The sequence below is a fragment of the Anolis carolinensis genome, chromosome 6 (genome assembly GCF_035594765.1).
Source record: "Anolis carolinensis isolate JA03-04 chromosome 6, rAnoCar3.1.pri, whole genome shotgun sequence".
NCBI classification, from domain to species: Eukaryota; Metazoa; Chordata; class Lepidosauria; order Squamata; family Dactyloidae; genus Anolis; species Anolis carolinensis.
In genome coordinates, this window is record NC_085846.1 from 61728780 (window position 1) to 61740010 (window position 11231).

Consider the following 11231-nt stretch of genomic DNA (forward strand, 5'->3'; position numbering starts at 1 on the left):
GAGCATGTTATATTTTTAATTCATAGAGAATTTATATGTAAAGCACATGATATCCAAAATATGTAAATGCACACAAGATTAATCTATCTGCATTACATATGATATAAAATGATCAAACACAAATTAAAAATACTATCATTTATATCTAAAGCAATTTATAGGTGTAAAATAATAAATACTTTAAAACCACTATCACCACTATCAATCCACTTACTCATAAACATTCTGGCTGAATACAAGATTATACCAATGGAAGTAGTCTGAGTCCAAAACAGTGTCTCTCAATTTTGATCAATCTGTTTTATACACAATGGTTTTTCCCCACCACAAATTATGACTTCATATCTTAAATGATAAAATTTGTTTGAGATATGAGGTCATAGTTTAAGAAGCTATGTTTGGTCTAAACAAACTCAAATCCTATTGGAAGGGGCTTAAATACATTTAAGTGCTTGTATCCTATTGATTGACCCATAAGCTGTCCATCAACTATACAGCAAATCATTGTCACATAACTTTTATGATCCTTAATTTAGATTTCAGTCCTTAAAACTTGAGCAAACTGAAACTTATTTATCAGTAATTAATTCATTAATGTTCACAACACCTTTGCACTCCAAGTATATGGAGAATTCAAAATTGTTTTCTACAAATATATAAACATGGCTAATATAACGATTTCTGTTGAAATTATCATTTTGTACCTATTCATTCAGCAAATAATGGTACAATGTGAACTACTGCTGCCACTGAATTTTAAATTACTCACATGAGATTTATCCAGTTAAGAAATTGTATGTTTTTTTCATATTTATAACATTGTGACTTGTTAAGGAATTTTTAACATGTTCTTCAAAATAATATGATATTTTTCTAGTAAAGCAACATTTTTAATAATCACATATTTTAACATTTTAGCACTACCAACTTTAAAACACACACACACACACTATTTTGTTTTGAAATGTTTCCCTTTCAAACCACTTTATGTTTTTAGTACATTGTTCTGTGCCTTCAAGTCATTTCTGACTTATGGCAACTCTAAGATGAATCTATCTCAGAGTTTTCTGAGGCTAAGAGTATGTGAGCTGCCCAAGACCACCCAAGGTTTTCATGATCAAGTGGGCATTCAAATCCTTTTTCCCAGAGTCGTAGTCCAATGCTCAAACCATTTCGCCATGCTACCTCTTGCCAGCCCTTTCTATAATACTATCTTTATTGTAATTTCATTATTTCTTGCACTGAATCAAATGCAAATATAGAGAGTGAACCTGTAACTAATTATAAAAAGTAAAAGCAATCAGTCAGGGGAAGACGTCTGTTGGTGCTAGCCATTTGCCATCAGATATGTGCACCTTAGGGATATTGGTCTCAGAATTCATTTACATGCATTTGCTATATTATATTTTTATGTTTTCATATTTAATGTTGTATATTTACCCACTAAAATATACATATACTCTCCAAGGATTCATTACTGGCTGGCTATATATCCTACTGTTGACAAAGTGACCTCACAGTATGTTAGTTTATTCCAATGCCCATGAGATCTTATAGTCACTTAAGCTAATAGGCTGTACATAAGGCATGGCGGCAATTAAACAGAACCTCTATTCTTCATCATTGACAGTATACCTTGACAGACTTTATGCTAGAAGAAAACAATAGAATACATTCATCACTTGCAGATCAAGTTTGGGTCCTTGAGATATTTGGCTGGACACTACTTAAAATATAAGCTAGACCTGAAGACCTTGATCTGACAATTTTGGATAATGTTACTATTCCTATAAACTGGGAAAACCGTATTTGGTGTGGATCCTCCACCTTTGTGACATGTTAATTTAATATAGCAGCTTGTTTAAAACATCTTTTTTTCTCTGAACTCACATTCCACTTTAAACCCATCTCCAAAATGTATTTTCAATATTTAGCAGCTGTATTGTCTAGTTTCTGTGTCCTCACCCCATTCCTTGCAAGCATTACTGAAATATCGAGTCGTGTTGTCACTGTGTATCTACTTATGCTCCGGGGAAAGCAATGTCATTTGACTGGCTTACCTCAATCACAGGAAGTTAAGTTCTAGATCTAAAGCGAAAAACTGATAGCATTTAATTTAATTGTTTTTGTTTTTTAAAAAACGTCCACTTTTTATTTTTTGATCCCTGGTTTGAACTTCTTCATCCTTAATGCTTTTATAATATGTGGACCGCACATATAAGAAAAAGCCTGACCAAATAACAGGAGGACTGTGTCAAAAATCTATAGCTCCCAATCATGATAGAATTTTCTGGTATGGAGACTTTTGATGCCCATAATCTACTACCCATAACTTGACTGTCCAAGTAATATTTTGGAAATCTGACCGTTCTTCAGTCTTTTCTTGTATTATATGAAAAACACTGATTGTCAGTTAACACCAGCTTTTTCTTTTTATATGAAACTTATTTGTCCATTGTGGAAGAGAAAGGGAAGGCAAGCTTTTTACCTTAACAACTATGTTTGAAAAATTAGAAATCTTAACATTTAATCCATACACGGTTTATAGTAGGTAATTTTTTTAAAAAAACTTTATTTATATGCTGCTACCATCTCCCAGAGGGACTTGGGGCAGTTCACAAAACACTTAAAGTGTGACAAACAAAATACAACAAGTGCAAAACAAAACATAGACAAACAGTCAAATACAACATCATAAATGCACAGTACTCCCTGGTACAATGCAATACTATCAGCTGAAAATGGATACTTCTTATACCTAAACAAAGGCTAGTGATGTTTGTTTGCTCTGAAGACATACCAATTGCTACCCAGTTATCTCAGGCAAACAATTATTATTTGTCCCAATGGTTACTATAAAATTCAAAATTCAAATATTAGAATATATAAATTCAGTTCCAAATGTAATCCCACCCTTTTTATTTTACCCGATAATATATATTTATACCCAAAATTCAGGTCTAGCTTGTAATACGAACACGTATTCTTATTGCAAGAGTAAGCCAATCTGACACTTTCAGATAAGAATCCATGGGATCTGGCCACACAGCTTAGAAGGAATCCTTATTTAGCCTTACCTAATTCCTTTAGGTCAAATTTAGTAATTCTGAGTCTCATTTAGCAAGTGAGAAAAAGTGGCATATAAATATAACAACAGCAGCAGCAGCAGAAATCAAAAATATACATCGGAAATGATTTAGACTACTAAGATATTAAGCATTATATAGAGTATATACAATGTTTTATATAGCGAAGTAAAATAAAAATTATATCAAATAGTTCAACATGGATTACCTGATTTGTGCAGTGGAAAGTAGATACCCTTCTATGGATATTCTGGATGCATAAAAAGCTAGAACACCCAAACATAATGATTTGCCACTTTAGATCTGTGGCATTTTATTTACTGATAATTATCACAAGAGATTTATACTTTCTAATTATCTTGAAATATCTAATTATCTTGAAATGAAGAGAAGCATATATTGAAGAAACTTGTTAAATTCTACTCAGGGAAATGTGAAAACATAACCCTCGGGCATCTTTAATCCGCTTTTTTAAAGCACACAATTCACATACAAAGAACAAATAAATCTTATGTCTTTTTAAAGGCAATACTATTTCAAAATATTTTATTGGTTAGCAAAATCTAGAGGAACCAATATTTGTTCCTCTGCATATTTGTTTGCATAAAAAACCAACAAATCAGGATCTTCATAATTATCCAACCTTTCAGTTATCCCATTTTCTCCCAAATTCAAAATCTTTCATTGAATTCCCACTGTCATCAATCTTTGCAAACATTTACTAAAAAGATGTTATCTTGACATTATCTCATGTAATATACATGGAAGTGTAATAAGAATGTACTACATTCCAGACAGCTTTTACCTTTGCTTCCCCCCCTTTTTTTTTCTACCCTCAGTAGCAACAACCAATCATTGCTCTCCTCTTCCATCATGCTCCTTTATGGCAGAGTGAGATGCCTCTTCATTAAGTAGCATTACAAAGAGAACACACCCGAAATCCCAAGTGCAGCATACTCTAACAACGCCAATGCTACAGTTCTCAAGGAAACCAGGCTCAGATGGAAACTGAGAGCCAAGTCAAAGTAAGATTAGTAATTAGCAAGCCTAATTGCGCATACCAGCTCACCTCAGTCCATAGTGAAATTGCTTTTTTTAAAAAAAAATAATCAGTGTGCAGTCAAAATTGTGAGTGATGGGGATTGCAAAGCCAGCTTAACCAAATAAACAAAAACACAGAAAAGCAATGGTATCATTCTTACACATAAGCCTTGTCATTTTAAAGGGTTTTATTTTTCAAAATACACTGCACCACAGACATGCTGTTTCAAATGGTCACAATGGTAAAATGGACAGCAGCAACATGGATGGATTCAAACACAGCAGTAGTTACAATCAAAGCACGCCGTGAAATGCAGCTAGCTGGTTTAGAGCTGAATGAAATCGTACTTTCCCCAAAAGTTTTCCGCATGAACCTAGTTGCATGAGAAGAAATGTTAGAATGAAACCATGCTTCGCTTCTTCCTCAAAATAAAGCATCCGAAGCATAACAGGTTCTCCAAGAGGACACAGAACAAAATTGAAACGTAGTTAAGCGCAAGCAGCCAATGCAACAGACAGCTGACTGCTGATTTGAGACTCAAATGACTAACAGTAAGTTTTATCTTTCCAGGCGTTTGCCTCCATGACATCATAACGATGCTAACCCAAATGCCCTCCTTCTTGCCAAATCAAAACAGCACTGAGCAGCACTGTGATAAACACTATGAGATGTTTTATCAGGCAGCTGTCCATACAAAGGAAGTTTCAGGCTGAATTTTCCCCATACCATCTAAAAAGACGGGTGGTCTCAAAAATCATCAAAATCAGGGCAAAGGGCTCCTAAAGTGACCACACCTCTGACTGTCCTCCTTAAACTTTAGGGAGAGGTTTCAATGTTCCATTACAACTAAAGCACCATCCCTGCACATGGACAGTTTGACCACAGGCAATTTCATTAGACACATACTTTCTTTTAAAAAGTCCCCTCGCCCCTCTTTCTTTCACTCTTAAACTTTAAAAAGTGGCTTCAGTAATCCACTCAAGCTAAAACTCCGCCCCAGCAAACTGAGGGCTCTTTCACACAGCCATATAATGTCATGCCATTTCTTTGTAAAGTGTCCCCATATCGACCAAGATGCTTCCCATTTGAACAAGGCATGGCAGATGCCTATCAGCCCAGCGCTTACCTCAGCAATTGTTAACCATTCTAGATATTGGTTTGAGCATGAAGGTTTGAGCATGTCAGTTACAACACAATGCGGCACAGTTGCCTAAAGTCCCAAAAGAACCAAATACAAATAGATAATATTCTCCACAGATATATATTCGCCCCCCTCCCCTCATTCCACAGATATCTATACACCCCACTTGCCTCATTTCCACAGACCTCTGAACAAGCCTCTGAGGATGCCGACCATAAATGCTGGCAAAACCTCAGGAGAGAATGCTACAGGAACACGGCCATACAGCCTGAAAACCCCACAGCAACCCAGATAATACAGTATATGCTTTCACTCTTAACAAGACAAGATTTGGAGAATCACAAAAACATAGAATAACAGAGTTGGAAGAGAGCACAAGGACCATCTAGTTCAACCCCCTGTCATGCAGGAAAAGCACAATCAAAGTCCCCTTGATAGATGGCCATCCAGCCTCTATTTAAAAGCTTCCACCACTGTCCAAGGAAGAGTTCCCCTGCTGAACAGCTCTCAGCACTGTTTGACAGTCTTGCCAATCTGTTTGAATGGGGAAGCAAATAAATCACTTACTGTGACTATCAATGACCATACAATAGGGGTGCGGCTACCGGAAGTACCAAAAGAATCAAATACACTTTCTCTCTTCACAAGACAAGATTTATAGAATCACAGAATCATAGAATAACAGAGTTGACAGATGATCATTCAGTCTCTGTTTAAAAGCACAATCAAAGCCCCCTTAACAAATGACAATCCAGCCTCTGTTTAACAGCCTCCACCACAGTCTGAGGCAGGGAGATCCATTCTTGCCAATCTGTTACTGTAACTATCAACAACCATACAATAGGGCTGCAACTACCAGAAGTACCTAAAAAACCAAATGCAAAAGCATACAAATAGATTATATATGCCAGGTATGGACAAACTTTGGCCCTCCAGGTGCTTTGGACTTCACTCCCAACCGGCTGTTAAGAATTGTAGGAACTGAAGACTGAAGTTTGCCCATGCCTGATATACGATTTCTCTCTTCACAAGGCAAGATTTCTAGAATCACAAAATCACAGAATAACAGAGTTGAAAGAGACCACAAGGGCCATCTAGTCCAACCTCCTGTCATGCAGGGAAAGCACAATCAAAGTTCCCCTGACAGATGGCCATCCATCCTCTGTTTAAAAGTTCCCACTACAGTCCGAGGCAGAGAGTTCGACTACTGAACAGCTCTGAGCAGTGCTTACCATCTATTTGAATGCACAGGCCAAATCACTTAATGTGACTCAATGACCATACAATAGGAGTGCAGCTACCAGAAGTTCATAAAGAACCAAATGCGAAAGCTTTCTCTCTTCACAAGGCAAGATTTCTATACGCTCCTCATAGAATCATATAATAATAGTTGGAAGAGAGCACAAGAGCCATATAGTCCAACCCCCTGTCTTGCAGGAAAAGCACAATCAAAGTACTCCTGACAGATAGCCATTCGGTCTCTGTTTAAAGGCACAAAGTCCCCTAGACAGATGGCCATCCAGCCTCTGTTTAAAGGCAAAATCAAAGTCCCCTTGATGGATGGCCATCCAGCCTCTCTTAAAAGGCACAATCAAAGTCTTCTTGAGAGAAAGGTAAAAGGTAAAGGTTTCCCCTGACGTTAAGTCCAGTCGTGACTGACTCTGGGGGTTGGTGCTCATCTCCATTTCTCTAAGCCGAAAAGCCGGCGTTGTCCATAGACATCTCCAAGATCATGTGGCCAGCATGACTGAATGGAGTGCCGTTACCTTCCTGCTGGAGCGGTACCTATTGATCTACTCACATTTGCATCTTTTCGAACTGCTAGGTTGGCAGGAGCTGGGGCTAACAGCGAGCGCTCATTCCGCTCCTGGGATTTGAACCTGGGACCTTTGGTCCGCAATTTCAGCAGCTCAGCGCTTTAACACACTGTGCCACCAGGGGCCCCTGAGAGAAAGACAGGATATAAATATGGTAAATAAATAAATTCTTGACAGATGGGTATCCAGCCTGTGTTTAAAGGCACAATCAAAGTCCTCTAGACAGATGCTCATCCAGCCTCTGTTTAAAAGCCTCTACCACAGTCGGAGGCAGGGAGTTCCACTACTAGTAAACAGCTCTGAGCAATGCTTGCCATTCCTGAATATGGAGGCTAAATCACTGTCAATGACCATACAATAGGAGTGCAGCTACCGGAAGTGCCTAAAGAACCAAATGCTAAGGCAGACAGACAGGGAGCTGTTTAAGCAGAGAAGCACGGCCAAAGAGTGGCAGTCTTCCTTGGGCAAACTCGACCCACCTTTTTGGCACGCGCATAGGCGGGGAAGTCAAAGTCCTCGCAACGGACAACCCATGCGGCCAAACCCTGCTCTCAAGCCCTCCCAAAGAAGCGGGGACAGGACAACAAGGCGACAGAGAGGCACAAAGAGCAGGCGGGCAGGCAGGCAGACACAGAGCGCACGTCGAGAGGTTGAAGCGGGACGCTTTTACCTGAGAGGAACAGGCTGCTGTGACGGCTAAGACGCCCCCGTCCTGGCGCCTGCCAGAGAGAGAGGGAGAAAGAGCGAGCGACGGCTGTCACCACGCGACGCCTGCTTCTCGGGGAGGCATGCCCGGCGACGATGACAAGGGCGGCTCCTCCTCTGCCTCCTCTTCGCCCTGGACGCCTCTCTCCCTTCTCCCCCTCCCCAATTCCCCTTGCCTTTCTCGGCACAACTTCGAAGTGTTGTCCCTTCCCTCGTTTCCCCCTCACAGCCTTCCTTTCTCCTGGCTCTGCTTTGCCCTTTTGGCAGCGCACCTCCCTTCCCCTGCCTGTCCCTCGCGCTGACTCTGTGACTACTGCCTCCTACTCGTCGCGGCAGCTGCCGCCTCGTCGCCTTCCTCTCCCTCAGCCTCGCCTCTCCCCGCCCACGCCGCCGACCAGAGCCAACGTAGTCCCTCCGCGCTCTCCCTCTCGCGCTCATTCTAGCCTCAGAAGCCGCACAAGGCAGGCGGGCGGGTAGGTTGCTGCTGCCTCTCCTCTCACCCTCACCCTTCGCACTCCTGCAAACGCCGCGCGCTGCCTGCCTCATAAATGTGTGTGTGTGTGTGCGTGTGTGCGCGCCGTGCGGGGTGTAAGGGGTTTTTTTTGGTTCGGTTTTTTTTTTTGCAGCCACGTCGTGTCATCCAGTCGCACCCCCCCCCCCTTTCTTTCTCTCGCGCGCGCCCCGCCCCAACGCTGCGAGACACAAAGCGTAGGCAACAGCACTAATAAGCGAAAGGTTCATTAATCTCTGGCAATTGCTGCTGCCACCATCTCCTCCCTCCCGCTCTCTCTTCCTCATCGACGCCTTTCATCTGCCCAAACAATTCCTGGGCAGAGCATTTGGTTTAATGGAGCCCCCTTCTTTATTTCTCCCCTTTGCATATCATTTCACTTTTTGTTATTTGGTTTGCCCAGTTTATCACCAGAGATGTCCTATTGCTCCCTCAGCCATCATCAATCGCTCCTTTCTGTGGGGAGAAAATAATAATAATAATAATAATAATAATAATAATAATAATAATAATAATAATAATAATAGGTTATTGTGACTTTTCTGGGCTGTATGGTCATGTTCCAGAAGCATTCTTTCCTGACATTTTGCCTGCATCTATGGCAGGCACCCTCAGAGGTTGAGAGGTCTGTTGGAAACTAGGCAAGTGGGGTTTATATATCTGTGGAAAGTTCAGGGTGGGAGAAAGAACTCTTGTCTGTTTGAGGCAGGTATGAATATTGCAATTGGCCACCTTGATTAGCATTGAATAGCCTTTCGGCTTCAAGGTCCGGCTGCCTACTGCCTGGGGGAATCTTTTATTGGGAAGTGTTAGCTGGCCCTGATCAATGCATCTCTAGTTTCCAACAGACCCCACAACCTCTGAGGATGCCTGCCATAGATGCAGGCCAAACATCAGGAAAGAATGCTTCTGGAACGTGGCCATGCAGCCTGGAAAACTCACAGCAACCCAGGGATTTTGGACATTCAACAATACATAATAATAAATACTTTATTTCTAACCTGCCATCTCTCCCCGAAGGAACTCAGGGCGGCTTCCAAAGACAAAAAAATGGCAAAACATTCAATGCCACATGCAATGACAAATAGAAATAAAACAGAAACAAACAAATAGATTGCCTTGTCTCTTCTATAACTCTATTTTTTTCAACCAGGGCTGCTTTTCACAAGCGACGCTTTTCCACCGGAGAAATTTGTATATAAAATAGGTATCTAAAAATCAAACATTTGCTGAATACAACTTGGCATTTGCAAGGCTGGCTAAACAAGCCATTTTCCCCTTTTGCAGAGAAAAAGGAGTATTTTCTGCGGAGGCCACTGTAAACACTGCAGGTTGTTGCTAATGGATTAGTGTAAATAGGTTGTGTTCGGAAACCTTTAATAGTTGCCAAAATTTTAGTGACCCCCGTCACCAAGCTAAGGGGACTATCTGAGGACAGGAGCAGTGTTTTAAACAACGGTCCTCATTTCTCTGACAGCCCTTTAAGCTGTGCTACAATCCCCAAATGGACAGTATTGCTTATTTTGGGGGACGAATCATATAGCTGTCCCACCTCCCCATATGTGTTTATGACACATATTGCTATTGTGGGAAGGAGGAGAACCTATAAACATGATAATGAAACAGAATAAGCAGCATACCTTATTTGTAAGTGTTCTTCAAATCCGTAGGCACTGACCAGGCAATGAATCACGCAATGCCATCTCATGCCCTTCTTTCTGAAGTTTGGGATCTGGTAGTCTAATCGGTCTTTCTGCCCTCCATCCTCACTGCACCTTGTTTTAGTTCAGTTTCTTTACAGAGTATTGCAGTGCGCCAAATTGACAAAACAAACAACACCGGGAAAGTGGTAATTGAGGCTCATCTTTCTAATGCACCACTCATTTGCCTGGCTGAATAAATCACGAGCGCTCATTCCATGGCCAGCCAAGAAAAGGGCACTCACCTCTTTTTCGCTAGGTGGATATTAATATGTAACAAAATTACAGCCATTGCAGCCCCAGATCTAATTGCTATAGATCATTTACAGCAGACACAGCAAGCCAGCTGCTGGGAAAACATATATTTTAATAAATGCCTTGTCACACCATCACAGTCCACTAGAATGATCTTAAATGGAGACAGAAACATTTAATATTGCTGTCTGTAGTCATTAATCTTGTCCCCCGAACAAGCATGTTGCATACACTGAGGGAAGGAAGCATTTCTATCAAATTAAGATGAAGGAAATGTATGTCATCAAGTGTTCGGAGTTTGCCAAAATAAATTGGGAAAATGTGTTTGCGTGTGTGTGTGTGTGCCTGTGCCAGAGAGAATAACAAGTTTTTCAAAGCTGAGAAAAATATAGGAGAGCCAAAGCTGGAAAGTTAGGAAAGAACTCTGCAGAAGTTCAAGTGAGAAGAAAATTACATACCGGATCTAGCTTTGAAAAAATATACTTGGACTTTTTTGGAAATCAACACCTGCTTTTCAAACTGACTTTTCTCAAAGTGAACCTCAATATAGTGCATGCATTATCCGACTGTTGGTATATACCTCAAAGTGATTTTTGGAGGCATTCAGCTAATTATACCAAAAGCTGCCTGCACTAATGTACCTCCTGACGGGTTGCAGCCTATTAACATTTGGCAACAAAGAAGTACCCATAAATAAAACTTGCTTATGTTGAATTGTTACATATTATAGTCCTGGAAAAACTGAACTTTATTAGAGCCTTGGCCCCTGGCTTTTACTGCAGAAGGAGGCCTTGATTTATTTGATAATTTCCCCCCTAAACCTCTTTGAAAGTAATGTCTGGTGCATGCAAGGTGATCCTAAAGAGAGGTGTCTTTTTTTCACTCAAGAATGTGCCAAAAAGAGAAAGGAAGGAAGTGAGGGAGGGAAGAGAAAAATGCTACATATTGAAGCAAAATCATCCTAGGTAGAAGAC

The 11231-nt window shown here is 40.6% G+C and overlaps 1 protein-coding gene across 13 annotated transcripts in view; it reads right to left on the bottom strand.

The window, feature by feature from the left end:
* The window catches only part of arpp21 (cAMP regulated phosphoprotein 21), a 249253-nt gene extending 239289 nt beyond the window's left edge, over positions 1-9964 (bottom strand). For 3 of the 13 annotated variants that reach the window (XM_062984204.1, XM_008112784.3, XM_008112785.3), the window contains exon 1: positions 7757-8330. The gene's annotated coding sequence lies outside the window, so the exon portion shown is untranslated. Of the gene's footprint in view, positions 1-4155; positions 4451-4475; positions 6347-7756; positions 8341-9942 lie in introns of those variants that run through there. The other 10 variants (XR_010007195.1, XM_062984208.1, XM_062984207.1 and 7 more) reach the window with 7 other exon arrangements.
* Between the last annotated feature and the right edge of the window lie 1267 nt (positions 9965-11231).